Genomic DNA, 15,729 nt, shown 5'->3' on the forward strand with positions numbered 1-15,729 from the left:
ATGTCATACCAAATAGGATGATTAGAAGTATTGATTAAATGTATTTAACATTTTAGTGCTCATCAGAAATAATAGAAAATAAGAGGGTTAGAAACATTATTATACAATAATGATAAGAAAGTAGATAGGGGGCTGGAGAGATGGCTTAGCGGTTAAGCGCTTGCCTGTGAAGCCTAAGGACCCCAGTTCAAGGCTCGATTCCCCAGGACCCACATTAGCCAGATGCACAAGGGGGCGCACATGTCTGGAGTTCGTTTGCAGTGTCTGGAAGCCCTGGTGGGCCCATTCTCTCCCTCCCTCCCTCTCTCTCTCTCTCTCTCTCTCTCTCTCCATCTTCTTTTCAGAAATGTCCACTGAACTCTTGAGGGAACATATTAGTCTCCTTTAGTGTTCACTTCTTGTAATCTCAAGTTTTCTGTTTGGATGAGTTTTAAGTCTCCTCAGAGTCTGCCTCCATTTCCCTAAAGTTGGTTTTCAGGCTAGCTATGAGTACAGCACTCATAGTTAATCTGCCACTTCCTATGTAATATATCCTAGGTTTTGGCAGACGTGATAAAGGTGACCCATCTTATTCTAGACACGTAGCTTTTTTCTTCGTTTTTTTTCTGGTCATGTCATGGGTCTCGGGTCTTTCTAGCATTTTCTGCCATCTGTAAATGCAGATTATCTAACCAAGAGTGAGAACAACATAGATCATAGGGGATAAACATTTAGAAGATGTTTTGATAGGCATAACCTTTCCTCTTAGACAAAGAACAGTGGAAGTTTTGCTCTAGGGTGTATAACCTTCCAAACCATAGGCTTCAGACTTAGGAAGGATGAATCCCTTTCCACTGTGTGGGCCTCATATCCAGTCACAGAGTGGTTAATTGTCCCTTAACTTATTTGCCAGTATTGCACAGATGGGTATATTTTGAATGGAACCCACTGCCTGCTCATACTACTGGTGACTTTTATTCCTTAGCAACTGATGTAGCTCTTTCTAGAACTATGGGAGCTATCCAGCAGGGGGGTGACTTCCCTCTCAGTTCTAGCATGATCTTTCAATTTCCTGCAACTACAGCCTGTGGTGCCTTCAGTAATAGGGACTTAGCAGTTAGTTCTGCTGGGTAACCAAATGCTCTGGCAATGGGCTGCATTGTCTTGGGGGTCTCATTATCTTCCTTTCTGGCTAATCCAATTGGGACATTTGGATTTATGAGAAAAAGTCTGTGCTTTTATGGAAAGGCTTTCTCCAAAACCTTGGAATTCTGCACAATCTCTCTCTCTCCTCAGTTATATCTTTTAATTAGCTGACCAAGTGTTAGGTTTCTATGGCACTGATTGATTCTATTGTTGGAGTGTCTCTTTCTTTCCTTCCCCATGTTCACCTTGGCCCAATAGGCATATACACCTCCTGTATTCTGTGCCTATGACTACCTGTCTACTATCTCTACCTCTGACCCCTCCCTGCTTGTCTTATCCCCTTAATCTCCGTTTCTAACCATATTAATAATACTTACTTCAACTTATAAGGAAATCAAACTATTCCATGTTAGGATCCATATAAGAGACAGAACACCTCACTTAGCATGATTTCTTTTCTTTTCTTTTTTTTTTCAACTGATCATAAATAATTTATTTTTAGCTTCTGGTTAGTTAGTTATTGCTTTAAAAAAAAAAAACAGGTTCACGTGTAGCCCAGGCTGGCCACAATCTCACTACATGCTCAAGGATGACCTTGAACTCCTGATCCTCCTGCAATCCTTGCCAAAATTCGAAAAGAATTCTTCATGGAAATGGAAAAAACAATACAAAAATTAATTTGAAATCACAAAAAACCTCAAATATCTAAAATAATACTGAGCAACAAAAATAAGGCTGGTGGTATCACCATCCCTAATTTTAACCTATACTACAGAGCCATAGTAACAAAAACAGCGTGGTACTGGCACAAAAACAGACATGTAGATCAGTGGAACATAATAGAGGACCCAGATGTAAGCCCAAGTAGCTATAGCCACCTGATATTCGATAAAAATGCCCAAACTACTCATTGGAGAAGAGACAGCCTCTTCAGCAAATGGTGTTGGGAAAACTGGATATATATATGTAGAAGGATGAAAATAGATTCTTCTCTCTCTCCATGCACAAGAATTAAGTCCAAATGGATTAAAGACCTTAACATCAGACCTGAAACTCTGAAACTGCTAGAGGAAAAAGTAGGGGAAACCCTCCAACATGTTGGCCTTGGCGAAGGCTTTCTGAATACAACCCCAATTGCTCAGGCAATAAAACCACAAATTAATCACTGGGACCTCATGAAATTACAAAGATTTTGCTCGGCAAAGGACACAGTGAAAAAAGCAAAGAGGCAACCTACAGAATGGGAAAAAATCTTCACCAGCTATGTATCTGATAGAGGATTTATATCTAGGATATACAAAGGACTCAAAAAGTTAAATAATAAGGAATCAAACAAGCCAATCAAAAGATGTGCTATGGAGCTAAATAGAGCATTCTCAAAGGAAGAAATGCGAATGGCATATAAGCATCTAAAAAAATGTTCTACATCACTAGCCATCAGGGAAATGCAGATTAAAACTACATTGAGATTCCATCTCACTCCTGTCAGATTGGCCACCATCATGAAAACAAATGATCATAAATGTTGGTGGGGATGTGGAAAAAGAGGAACCCTTCTACACTGCTGATGGGAATGAAATCTGGTCCAGCCATTGTGGAAATTAGTGTGGAGGTTCCTAAAACAGTTAAAGATTGATCTACCATATGATGCAACTATAGCACTCCTAGGCATATATCCAAAGGACTCATCTCATTTCCTTAGAAGTACGTGCTCAACTATGTTTATTGCTGCTCAATTTATAATAGCTGGGAAACGGAACTAGCCTAAATATCCCTCAACTGATGAGTGAATAATGAAGATGTGGCACATTTATACAATGGATTTCTACTCAATGGTAAAGAAAAATGAACTTATGAAATTTGCAGAAAAATGGATGGACCTGGAAAGGATTATACTAAGTGAGGTAACCCAGGCCCAGAGAGCCAAGAGCCACATTTTCTCTCTCATATGTGGATCCTAGCTACAGATGATTGGGCTTCTGCATGAGAAGGAAAATACTTAGTAGCAGAGGCCAGTAAGTTGAAAAGGAGATATAAAGGAAAGAGAAAGGAAGGGAGGAGGGTACTTAATAGGTTGATATTGTATATATGCAAGTACAATGATTGTGATGGGGAGGTAATATGATGGAGAATGGAATTTCAAAGGGGAAAGTTGGGGGTGGGAGGGAATTACCATGGGATTTTTTTTATAATCATGGAAAATGCTAATAAAAATTAAAAAAAAATTATCTTGGCTGGTGGCAATGGCAGGACACACTTGCTTAGCATGTATAAAATCCTGGGTTCAACCCCCAGTAGACTCCCCCCTCAAGTGAAAAGTTCTTGATGGGGCTAGACAGATGGCTCAGCACTTAAAGGCCCTTGCTTGCAAAGCCCAATGATCTGGGTTTGATTCCCCAGTACCCATGTAAAGCCAGATGCACAAAGTGGTACATGTATCTGGAGTTCGTTTGCAGTTGCAGGAGGTGTGCTCATCTTCCTCTTGCCCCACAGTCTGCTTCTTTCTCTTTGGCTCTCTGTCAAATAACTAAATAAATTATTTTTTTAAAGTTCTCTTTGTGGTTAGACCTTAATGTAAAGTGAAATAAATATCCTAAGAGAAGTTCATTCAAAGTGATGGTTACTCTGGAGTCCAGTTGCCTTGGATCATAATGGCCCTAACAATGATATTGTTTTCTTCGGACTTAATTATGTGTTTTCTTTATTTCAATCAATAAGTATTTTTAATTTCCTTTCAGAAGTCCCATGTGGTTACTTGGCTTGGCTTAGCTGAAATTCCCATATTGTCTGCTTTCGTATAGTTCTCTCCCATCCATAATTTGTATGTCTCAATCTTCTCTTTTTCTTTTTTAAAAAATTATTTACTTTTTTAAAATTCTTATTAACATTTTCCATGATTATGAAAAAATATCCCATGGTAATTCCATCCCTCCCCCACAACATTTTCCCCTTTGAAATTCCATTCTCCATCATATTATGCCCCCATCTCAATCATTGTACTTACATATATACAATATCGACCTATTAAGTGCCCTCCTCCCTTCCTTTCTCTTCCCTTTATATCTCCTTTTTAACTTACTGGCCTCTGCTACTAAGTATTTTCCTTCTCATGCAGAAGCCCAATCATCTGTAGCTAGGTTCCCCATATGAGGGAGAACATGTGGCACTTGGCTTTCTGGGCCTGGGTTACCTCACTTAATATAATCCTTTCCCGATCCATCCATTTTCCCTCAAGTTTCATAACTTCATTTTTCTTGACTGTTGAGTAGAACTCCATTGTATAAATGTGCCACATCTTCATTATCCACTCATCAGTTGAGGGACATCTAGGCTGATTTCTTTTCTAGATACATGTTTCCTGAAAACTTTGTACATTGATTTTTCTTTATCACTGGGTAAAATTCCATTGTGCATATGTACCACATCTCCATTACCCATTCATCAGTTGATTCCATTTCCTAGCATTGTGAATAGAACAACAAACACTGCTGAACAAGTATCTCTATAGTTAAGAGGGAGTCTTTAGGATATATGCCTATGAGTGCTATATCAGAGTCAAATGGTACATATATTTGTAGGTTTTTCAGGAACTTCTACAGTAATTTCCATAGTGGCTATACATGTTTGAACTCCTACCAAGGGAGTATGAAAGCTCCTCTTTGCCCACATCATTGTCTGAATTTATTATCATCTAATTTTTTTTTAAATTTGACAGAGAGAGAGAGAGAGAGAGAGAGAGAGAGAGAGAGAGAGAGAGAGAGAGAGAGAGGGAGGGAGAGAGAGAGCATTCAAGGGCCTCCAGCCATTGTGAAGGAATTCCAGACATGTGTGCCTCCTTGTGCATCTGGCTAATGTGTGTCCTGGAGAATCGAACCAGGATCATTTGGCTTTACAGGCAAACACCTTAAACACTAAGCCATTCCTCCAGCCTCAGTTATCATCTGAGATTTTTATGGTAACCATTCTGACCAGAGTGAACTTGCAACTCATAGAAGATTTAATCTGCATTTCCGTGATGGCTAAAGATACTAAGCATTTTTAAAAGATACTCATTGGCCATTTGTGCCTTCATTTGAGAACTCTCTGCCCTGTCACCTGCCCTGTTTTTTGACCGGTTTTGTTTTTCATTAGTTTTTGCATTATTTTTATATTTTAGATATTAAACCTCTGTCATTTGTATAGCTGGCAAAGAATTTCTCCTGCCTTCTTAAGGTTGACTATTGATTCTGTTGATGGCTTGCTTTCCTGTACTACAATACCATTTTAGTTACATGAGCATCCAATGGTCAAATTTTATTTTGTTTTCTTATTCTCTGGGCTACTGGGGCATTGTTCATAAAGTCTTTTATATATGTAAGTAGAAGAACAGCTTAATGTGGGAGAAAAGACCTAAGTGAGGTCAGGGGAAGAGATTGAGTAAAGGAAAGGTGGAGGAGAGTGCTAATCAAAATCTAAGACAATATAAATAAGTCATATGGAAGCCAACTTTTATGAACAATGGAACTCTCAAAGCCACAGATTGTTACTAGAACAATTTTAGTGTCAGGGATGGGATACTTTTCAATGAGTTGTTGGCTAGGGAGGTCACTCCAAAACATTACAGGCCTTTGCTAAGGCTCTTGGTTTCCCACCAGAAATAAATAGTAAAACCCTATTGCTGAGGACGCCACATACATGGTTTACAAGGTCACTGAGAAATCCTGCTGGGACTGAGGTGACAACATCCTCCCTCCATGTAGACCAGCTGACAGAAAACTGGAAGAAGCCATTCTGCATGTAGTTCAATGGAGAGATAAAAATCACCAGTGGAAATACTTAACAGGGGACACAAGCCTTATATTTGGCCAGATGGGCCAAATGAGCCAATGGTTGCAATAGCAACATGTCTGTTATTGGGGAAACCAACTTCTCTCTAATTGGACTGGAGGTCTGCTCCATGAATGAGAAACATTCCTGATACTAAAAACCGACAATACGCATAGTCAAGAGCCCTAGAGGTGTAACGTCTGATGATCTCTGGCTAAATGTATATGCTATGCTCACCAAACTTCGCAGCAAGCACTTCTGTTAATGTTCATACCCATTTATTAATTCTACTCTCACTTTTGGTTAGAGAACCTTCTCTTTCCAGGTGGCAGTGACCTTGGGATGACTCAGAAGGCACTATGGTGCTGAGAATAAGTGACAGAGGAATGCACTGGAATATTTCTATCACACCTTCTAACGCTAAGGGTCCATTGTGGAAGAGGTGGCATAAAGAATGTAAGATCCAAAGGAAGGGTAGGACTCTTTACAACATATTCCTGCAAACACCAAATGGTATGGATATCCATGACCTCACAGTGCCTTACACTACCTACATCAGACCATCATAATAGGAGGAAAAGATGATAACATCAAAATAAAAGAGAGACTAATTGAGAAGGGGGAGGGCTATGATGGAGTGTGGAATTCCAAAGGGGAAAGAGGGGGGAGGGAGAGAATTACCATGTGTTATTGTCTGCAATTATGAAAGTTGTCAATAAAAAATAAATTATAAAAAAATAGAAAATAAAGTCTTTCCCTATGGCTGTATCTTGGAGTGTTCACCCTAGTTTTCTTTCAGTAGTGAAATAGTTTCAGGTCTTATATTGAAATCCTCAGTGCATTTCAATCTTGGTGCAGGGTGAGAGAAGAAGGTCAAGGTCTAGAATCATTTTGCACATGTGGCTATTCAGTTTCTCCAGCACCATTTGCTGAAGATGCCATTTTTTTCTCTAGTGTCTGTTTTGGCCTCTTTTCCAAAGATCTGATGACTATAGTTACTAGAAGTTATACCTTGATTTTCTGTGTTATCCCATTGATCGTTGTGTTTCTTTTTGTGCTAGGTTATTTCTATTACTGTGCTATTTTTATTACTTTGGCTATCAAGTATATTTTTAATAAGGTATGATGATGACACAAAAGAGTGTTCTTTTTTGCTGCTGACACTTTTGGCAATCTCAGACCTTTACTGCTTCCATACAAATTTAAGACTCCTTTTTCTATTTCTGTGAAAAATGGTGCTAGAAATTTTATTGGAATTTCATTGAATCTGCATATTTAAGCATCTTATTTTGTCAGGATTATCCTAGTATGGATAACAGTGAAGGGTTAATGACTCTCCCTGAAAACCAGAGGGAACTAAAGAGCTAATAACTATCCCTAAGACTACAAGTCCTTGAAGAATCATCAGAGGCATTCAGTCCCAGACAAGCCTGATAACTCCCCTGATTGATCTACCTCCCTTATCTCAGAAGGCATTCAAAGAACAGAAACCATCTGGGGTACTCTCCTTTAGGCAATTCTTGCCGAGAAAGCCTATTCTGAGTAAGGACACAGACAGCTATAAGTACCTTATGTACTGTACCTAGTCCAATCTGCTTTTCTTAGAATCCTCCTTATAAGCTTGAACCCCAGCCTAGCTCAATCCTTCAGCCTTCATCCTGTGGAAAGGCTGCTGCCCCTAGCTGTACCTCTCAATAAATACTCTGTCTGTAGAGATCAAGTCTGGTGTTTTTCTTTTCTTTTTTCTTTCAGTTTCCTTACAAAAAGGAGAATGTACAGGGCAATGTTATGGGCTGGATTTAGTGAATATGCCAAAAGATTAACTGGAAAGGTCAAGAGACATTGTCAGAATTTAGGATATTCACCTCCCTAACCCTCAATATTGGTTTAACTATATTCAGTACAGGTCAGTTAAAATTGGTTTCTTTTATAAAAGAAATTCAAGGTTTTTGAGTGGGTTTTAATATTTCTGGGAGCAGAGTTTGAACTGGCTATTTCTTCTAGAAACCTTTGGCCCAATTGCATTCTACTGCTCAGCAAAATGTTGTGTTGACCCTGTCAGACACTTGTTTTGGCCTTAAAGCTATTGCTAATCTTAAAGTCACAATATGTACTTTCTTGAATATTGCATAGATTCATGAAGAAATGTAAATCTGAATAATCATTTTTTGATTTAAAAATGCAGCAATAATGTATGAGTTGCCTTCTCACTGTTGGGAAAAGTTGCCAGATAAGAAACAGCTTATGAGAGAAAAAAAAAAAATTCCAGCTTGCAGTTTTGAAGGCAAGTTACATCAGGGAAAGCAGAGAAGAATTAGAGGGAGTGAGCTGAGTCAAGGAGAATTACGATTTAACACTCTGCTGTGTGGCAGATTCCTCTGAAATGAAATATTCTCTCCTGAAGAGAGAAAGAAGGGTCTGATTCCAGAAGTCAAGTCTGGAAGACATACAACTTAAAGGTCACACAACCACTCTCCAGGGTTATGTCAATTAGAAACTAAGACATTCCTTTCTGGGTGGGGGGTCAGGAAGGAAGTTGGGAGATTCATTAAGTTAAAAATTCTGGAAAAGGGTTAAAAGACCACATCCTAAGGCTATATAAAAGGGAAATAACTGCTTAGGGAGGATACTTAGATTGAGCTGCCTGCAGGTGGTACAGTGTCCTCAAGTCTCTGATTGAACTGCCTGAGACAGAGTACCATTGACCTACTTATGACTGTGACTGATCACAATTTAAAAGTTGAGGTATAATTTCTAGTGAATGTGTATCAATTTTGCACCATCATAAAAGCAAAATGTCATAAAACAAAGACTTAAAAGTTAGGTATATCTGATATAAAAAAGGTAATCCATCAATTCATGAAAAAGTCCCCAGATGGATTTTCAATCATAACTATAAGTTTAACATTAGAACATGATGCCACACATCTGCAATACCAGTACTCACAAAGCGCAAGTAGAAATTACTGCCAGCCTGGACTGTATCATGTGTTCCAGTGTCACCCAAATAGAATAGTAAGACCCAGTGTTTTTTAAAAAAAAGCGAGACACTTGTGCTGCCTTTGAGCCCCTGCCACACCTGCACGGGTTACTGCGGCACCACAGTACATGCTCGCGCATAACTGGGGCCGCTTGGCCCACTGCGTGGGGACCCTTTAACCGTGAGCCACATCGCCGTTCCCTGGCCTGGAGGGGGGCAGGCGGTGTTCACTGAAGGCTAAAGTGCCCAGTGTATTCTCAAGCTTTTCCCTTCCACAACATGTCCGCTGCCCTGGGTGATTTCCAACCCATCTGGGATGTGCCATCAGTATGGAAGTTGGATTGGACAGGAGCTTCATACTTACTTGAAAGAGAAAGGCACATGGAGAATGGACACGCCAGGGCCTTTGATCTACAAACTCACTCCAGATGCATTTGCAGCCTTGGCTACTGGGGAAACGAACCTAGGCTCCTTGACTTTTGCAAGCACCTTAACCATTAAGCAACCTCAGCCCAACGTAACTTGAAACCAAGTATATGGGCAGTGACTGGGGTCTGTAATTAACCACCCTTGGCAGGCAGTTTGTGGGAACGCTGATGGAAAAGGAAGGGAAAGGCTGACCATGTGCTCAGTGGTCGATTGATGCCCTGATGGGTTTCCATCACCAGTACATCTGCGAAATCCATTTGGATAAGCTACCTAAATTAATGTTTGATTAACTGTAGGTTGTTAAACATCACATTAGACTTAAAAATACAGGTTTTTAGCTTAAAAAAAAAAGTGAGACACCGCAGTACAGGCCTGTTATCATAGAACTTAAGAGGCAAAGCCCACAGTACTATCTAGAGTTCAAGGATAGCCTCAGCTAAATAGCAGGTTCCAAGGCAGTCAGAGTTACATATGGAGACTCTATCACACATAATACATTATTTTCTAAGTAGATTCAATGCACTAAGGCAATGTAAGAAGAAAAATTTATAAATATTAGACATAAAGTATACAAATTATAACTGTAAATAAATTTCTATAGAAAAATCAAACATAATTTAAATAGCATGCAAAACAAAACAAAATAGAAGAATTTTGCCAAGCAAGGGTACACACCTGAAATTCCAGCACATCGTGGTAGAAGCAGAAGGTTTGTTTCAAGTTTGAGGGTACCCTGGTCTACATAATCTGAGGACACCCTGGGCTACACAGTAAAATCCTGTGTCAACCCCCCAATAAAAATATCTCAAAAAGGGATAGAGGCTGGAAAGAGAAAGAAAAGTATTCAAAAGAAATAACCCCAAAATATGCGAAATCACAGAACCCTATGGAACCAAAATACACATAATCAGATTCTAAAGTAAACAAACCCAAGCAAATCTACAGCAAAAATAGTTAATTTTAGCCAAGGTGGTGGCTCATGCCTTTAATTCCAGCACTTAGTAGGCAGACGTAGGAGGAGCACTGTGAGTTGGAGGCCACCCTGAGACTAATTAGTGAATTACAGGTCACCCTGTGCTATAGTGAGACCCTATCTCAAAAAAAACACAAAAAGTTATTTTTTTAAAAAAATTAGTAAACATCTAGATTTTAGTAGCTTTAGGAATTTCCATACTGGTTTTCATCATGACATAACTAATTTACATGTCTACCAACAGTGCCTGAGATCTCTGTTTTCTCCACACCCCTGTTGGCACTTGTTATTAATCAATTTGTAGGCACGCATTCTTGTTAAACTAAGATGATATCTCATAGTGCTGTATGCATAATTGTCAATTATTATCAGTGATAATAAATATCTTTACATATTTGTCATTTATTTTTTCTTGAGAGATGTCTATTAATATCTAGTGTCCATTTTCCTTGAGTTATTTGATGGATTCTCATATCATTTTAATCATGAGGTCAGATGGAGGGGCAAAATAACTAAAATTCCAATCTGAATTCTCATTTGTATACACTAAAATTCTAAAGCTAAGAAAAGTACCTTATCAAACTGAAAAATAAAAGCATTTGTAGTTAGCAGACTGCACTGTAATATCAGGTGAAGAATGCTCTTTAATGATAAAGAAAATTATTTTTAAAAATCTGAGAAGTTGGGCATGGTGGCACATGCCTTTAATCCCAGCACTCAGGAGGATCACCATGGGTCTGAGGTCACCATGAGAATGCTGAGTAAATTCCAGGTCAGCCTGGCCTAGAGTGAGACCCTACCTTGAAAAACAAAACAATAAATAATCTGAGACTAACAAGAAAAATAGATAAAGGACAAGTAAATGAAATTCAGTGCATAGAACACATTGTCCATATCCTCATGAATTTTATAAACTATACTGGATGCTTAAGAGATAAATGATATTAAACACAATGATATTTATTGTGTTTTTAATACTTTATTTATTTATTTGCAAGTAGAAACATAGGTGGGAGAAAATGTGCATTTCAAGACCTGTAGCCACTGCATACGAAGTCCAGATGAATGCACCACTTTGTGCATGTGCATGATTCTCTGCTTTCATCCTCTGTGTGTTTGTTGTTAGCATATAGGAATGCTACTGATTTCTGTGTATTTATTTTGTATTTATTTTGTATCCTGCTACATGGCTGTAGGTGTTTATCAGCTCTAACAGTTTGCTGCTAGAGGCTTTACAGTCCTTTTTATATAGAATCATGTCATCTGCAAATAATGATAATTTGATCTCTTCCTTTCCAATTTGTATCACTTTTATGTGTGTCTCTTGCTTATTGCTATGGTTAAGACTTCCAGTACTATATTAAATAAAAGTGGGGACAGTGGACACCCTTGTCTTGTTCCTGATTTTAGTGGAAAAGCTTCCAGTTTTTCCCCATTTAGTAATATGTTGTCTGTAGGCTTGTCATAAATAGCCTTTATTATATTATATAATGTATTACATTTATTGATTTGTGTATGTTGAACCATCCCTGCATCTCTGGAATAAAGCCTACTTGGTCAGGGTGAATGATCTTTCTGATATATTCTTGTATTCTGTTTGCCAATATTTTGATGAGAATTTTTGCATCTATGTTCATGAGGGAGACTAGTCTGTAATTTCCTTTTTTTGTTCTATCTTTGCCTGGTTTTGGTATCAGGGTGATGCTGGCTTCATAGATGGGGTTTGGTAGTTTCCCTTCTTTTTGTATTTTATAGGAAAGCTTAAGAAGCAATGACATTAGATCTTCCCTAAAGGTCTGGTAAAATTCAGCAGTGAATCCATCTGGGCCTTGGCTTTTTTTAGTTGGGAGATTTTTGATAACTGTTTGGATCTCCATGCTTGTTATAGGTCTATTTAAGTGATTAACCTCATCTTGATTTAATTTAGGTAGGTCATATAAATCAAGGAAATCATCCATTTCTTTCAGATTTTCATACTTTGTGGAGTATATGCTTTTATATTAGGTCACTATGATTTTTTGAATTTCTCTGGCATCTGTTGTGTTGTTACCTTTTTCATCTCTGATTTTATTAATTTGTGTCTCTTCTCTCTTTCTTTTGGTCAGATTTGCTAAGGATTTATCAATATTCTTTTTTTTTTTTTTTTTTTTTGGTTTTTCGAGGTAGGGTCTCACTCTGGTCTAGGCTGACCTGGAATTAACTCTGTAGTCTCAGGGTGGCCTTGAACTCATGGCGATCCTCCTACCTCTGCTTCCCGAGTGCTGGGATTAAAGGCGTGCGCCACCACACCCGGCTTTTACCAATATTCTTTACCCTTTCAAAGAACCAACTCTTTGTTTCATTAATTTTTCAGATTTTTTTTGTTTCTATTTCATTGATTTCTGATCTACTCTCTATTATTTCTTCCCATGTATTGATTTTTGGTTTGCCTCATTCTTCTTTTTCCAAGGCTTTAAGGTGAAGCATTAGGTTATTTACTTGGGACCTTTCTAATTTCTTAATATAGGAACTTAAGGATATAAATTTACCTCTTAGAACTACCTTTATTTTGTCCCAGAGATTTTGGTATGTTGTGTTCTCATTATCGTTTGATTCCATGAATTTTTTTAATTTCCTTCTTGATTTCCTCATTGACCCATTCATCATATAGTAGTGTATTGTTTAGTTTCCATGATTTTGTCTATGCTCTAGAGCCTTTCTTGCTACTGAGTTGTAGTTTGATTCCATTGTGGTCAGATAGCATGCAAGGAATTATTTCAATTTTCCTGAATTTGTTAAGATTTGCTTTGTGTCCTAATATATGGTCTATTTTGGAGAATGTTCCATGTGCTGCTGAAAAGAATGTATATTCTGCAGCCTTTGGATGAAATGTCCTGTATATATCTGTTAGGCCCATTCCTTCTATGACCACATTTAGTTCAGATGCCTCTCTGTTTATTTTTTTCAAGGGATGACCTGTCAATTGATGAGAGTGGGCTGTTAAAGTCACCCACCACCACTGAGTTTGGTGTTATCTGTGACCTTAGTTCTAATAGTGTTTGTTTGACGAATTTGGGAGCCCCCATGTTAGGTGCATATATGTTTAGGATTTTAATATCCTCCTGTTGGCTTGTGCCCTTAATCAATATAAAGTTACCTTCCTTATCTTTCTTGACTAACGTTGGAATGATGTCTACCTTGTCAGATATTAGGATAGCAACCCCTGCTTGTTTTCTAGGCCAATTTCCTTGAAACACTGTTTTCCAACCTTTCACCCTAAGGTAATGTCTATCGTTTGTAGAAAGGTGAATTTCTTGGAGACAACAAATTGTAAGATCCTGCTTTTTAACCCAGTCTGCAAACCTATGTCTTTTGGTTGGGGCATTGAGGCCATTTATATTAAGAGACACTATTGAAAGGTGTGTATTTATGTTTGTCATTTTTTTTTTTTTGTCATTCTGGTTCTACATTTGCTCTCTTGTGTTAACTAGTATTTGAGTGTTGTTTGTTTTTCCCGGGTTCTTATATGTCTGTTTTCTTTTTCTTCAGCATGGAGGATTCTTTCAAGTATTTTCTGTAGAGCTAGTTTTGTCTTAAAATACTCCTTTAGTTTGCTTTTGTAGTGAAATGTCCTGATTTTTCCACCTATTTGAATCGATAGCTTTGCAGGATAAAGTAACCTTGGTTGACAGTTGTTATCTTTCACAACTTGAAATACATCACTCCAAGCCCTTCTGGCTTTTAAACTTTGTGTTGAGTAATCGATTGTAATCCTGATAGGCTTGGCTTTGTAGGTACCTTGATTTTTCTCTCTCTGACTGCTTTCAATATTTTTGCTTGTTTTGTGTGTTTGGTAGTTTGGTTATAATATGGTGAGGAGAGTTTCTTTCCATGTTTTGTCTGGCTGGGGTTCTAAAGGATTCCTGTATCTTCATTGGCACCTCTTTCCCAATTTGGGGGAAGTTTTCTTCTATAATTTTGCTGAAGATGCCTACTGTGCCTTTTGAGTGAAATTCTTCTCCTTCTACTATGCCCTGAATTCTTATATTTGATCTTTTCATAGTGTCCTGAATATCTTGAAATTCCCACTCATACTTTTCTATTAGTCTTTTCTATTTGTTGGACTGTATTAGATCTTCCACCTGGTCTTCTAGCTTAGATATTCTGTCCTCTCCTTCATCCATTCTACTGGTGAGATTTTCAACAGAGTTTTTTAGTTCATTAACTGTGTTCTTCATTGCTAGTAATTCTGACTGATTTTTCTTTATTATTTCTATTTCATTATTTATTTCTAGTATTGACCTCTTTATTTCATTAAATTGGTGTCCTGTGTTCTCTTTGATTCCTTTGATTTCCTCTTTCATTCCTTTGATTTCTTCTTTGACTTTTTGAACATATTTATAATTATTCTTTTGAAATATTTCTCAGGTATTTCCTCTAACTCATTCTCACTGGAGGTAATTTCTGATGCATTAATACTTTTTGGTGGATTTATATAGTCTTGATTTTTGGTGATTTTTGTGTTATAATGTATATATTTTTGCATCCTGGATTATTTAATGATTGGATTTTCTATTTAGCTGGGTGTTATTAGACGTATCAGAAAATCTGATGTTATATGAGGAGCTTCTTAAGGTGTTAGGTGTCACAGAAGTGACTCTAGGTGTTGGTTTGCCTGCTATGAGAGTATTCAAGTAGGCTGAGCATAACAAAATATAGGCAGATTCTGATATTTAACTAAACAATGTCCACTTTCAAGGAAAAACAGCTGAGTATTTATCAAAGAGTAGGTATTATGACAACCAGATCCTCTAACTGTCCCTTAGGGTGTGTGGTGCCCCACCCACACCCTTAATCCTGACAAACAAGTTGGTTAGGATTTCTGATCTGTCGAGAGTTCAAAGTCAGCTTATTACCAGGTGAGAACCTTCCCTGGTATAATCCCAGTTACCTCTTCTCCTGCTTGGATCCCCCTGTCAGTTCAAGTATGCTTGGCCGGGTGCCTGGACCGCTTCTCTGTTTGCTGGAGCTGGGTACTGGCGGTGGGGGAGGGGAGGGAGCCACAGCTGCTCTAGTTCTCTCGCTGTTCCACGTGTTCTTCTACCTTGTGAGCTGCTCCTCCGCTGTTCACTGCCACTCTCCCTTCACGTTTCTAGAGTTTACAGAGAGTGCCTGTGTGAGTGGAAGCTCCCCTCACTTGGCTTTTCCTGCAGCTCAAGCCAAGCCTGGAAGCTTTCTGGGGTGCTGTGGCTGCCATGGTTGGTGCTGGAGCAGCTTCTGCCGGCCTATGTGGGCTCTGGATGCCGTGGAACTCTCCTACTTTGCCACTGTCATTTCAATTTCCTATACACCTCACTTTTTAGTAAAAGTGTGTATTTTGCTGAAATTATTATTATTTGTTTTGGCTTCCCCCCCAGGGTGTTTTGTCATGGTACCT

The 15,729-nt window shown here is 38.4% G+C and overlaps 1 pseudogene; it reads left to right on the forward strand.

Annotated features, from left to right (window-relative positions):
- Positions 1-8,984: 8,984 nt before the first annotated feature.
- Positions 8,985-9,105, forward strand: LOC123456989 (annotated as a pseudogene).
- Positions 9,106-15,729: the final 6,624 nt, after the last annotated feature.

Source organism: Jaculus jaculus, chromosome X (assembly GCF_020740685.1).
Source record: "Jaculus jaculus isolate mJacJac1 chromosome X, mJacJac1.mat.Y.cur, whole genome shotgun sequence".
NCBI classification, from domain to species: Eukaryota; Metazoa; Chordata; class Mammalia; order Rodentia; family Dipodidae; genus Jaculus; species Jaculus jaculus.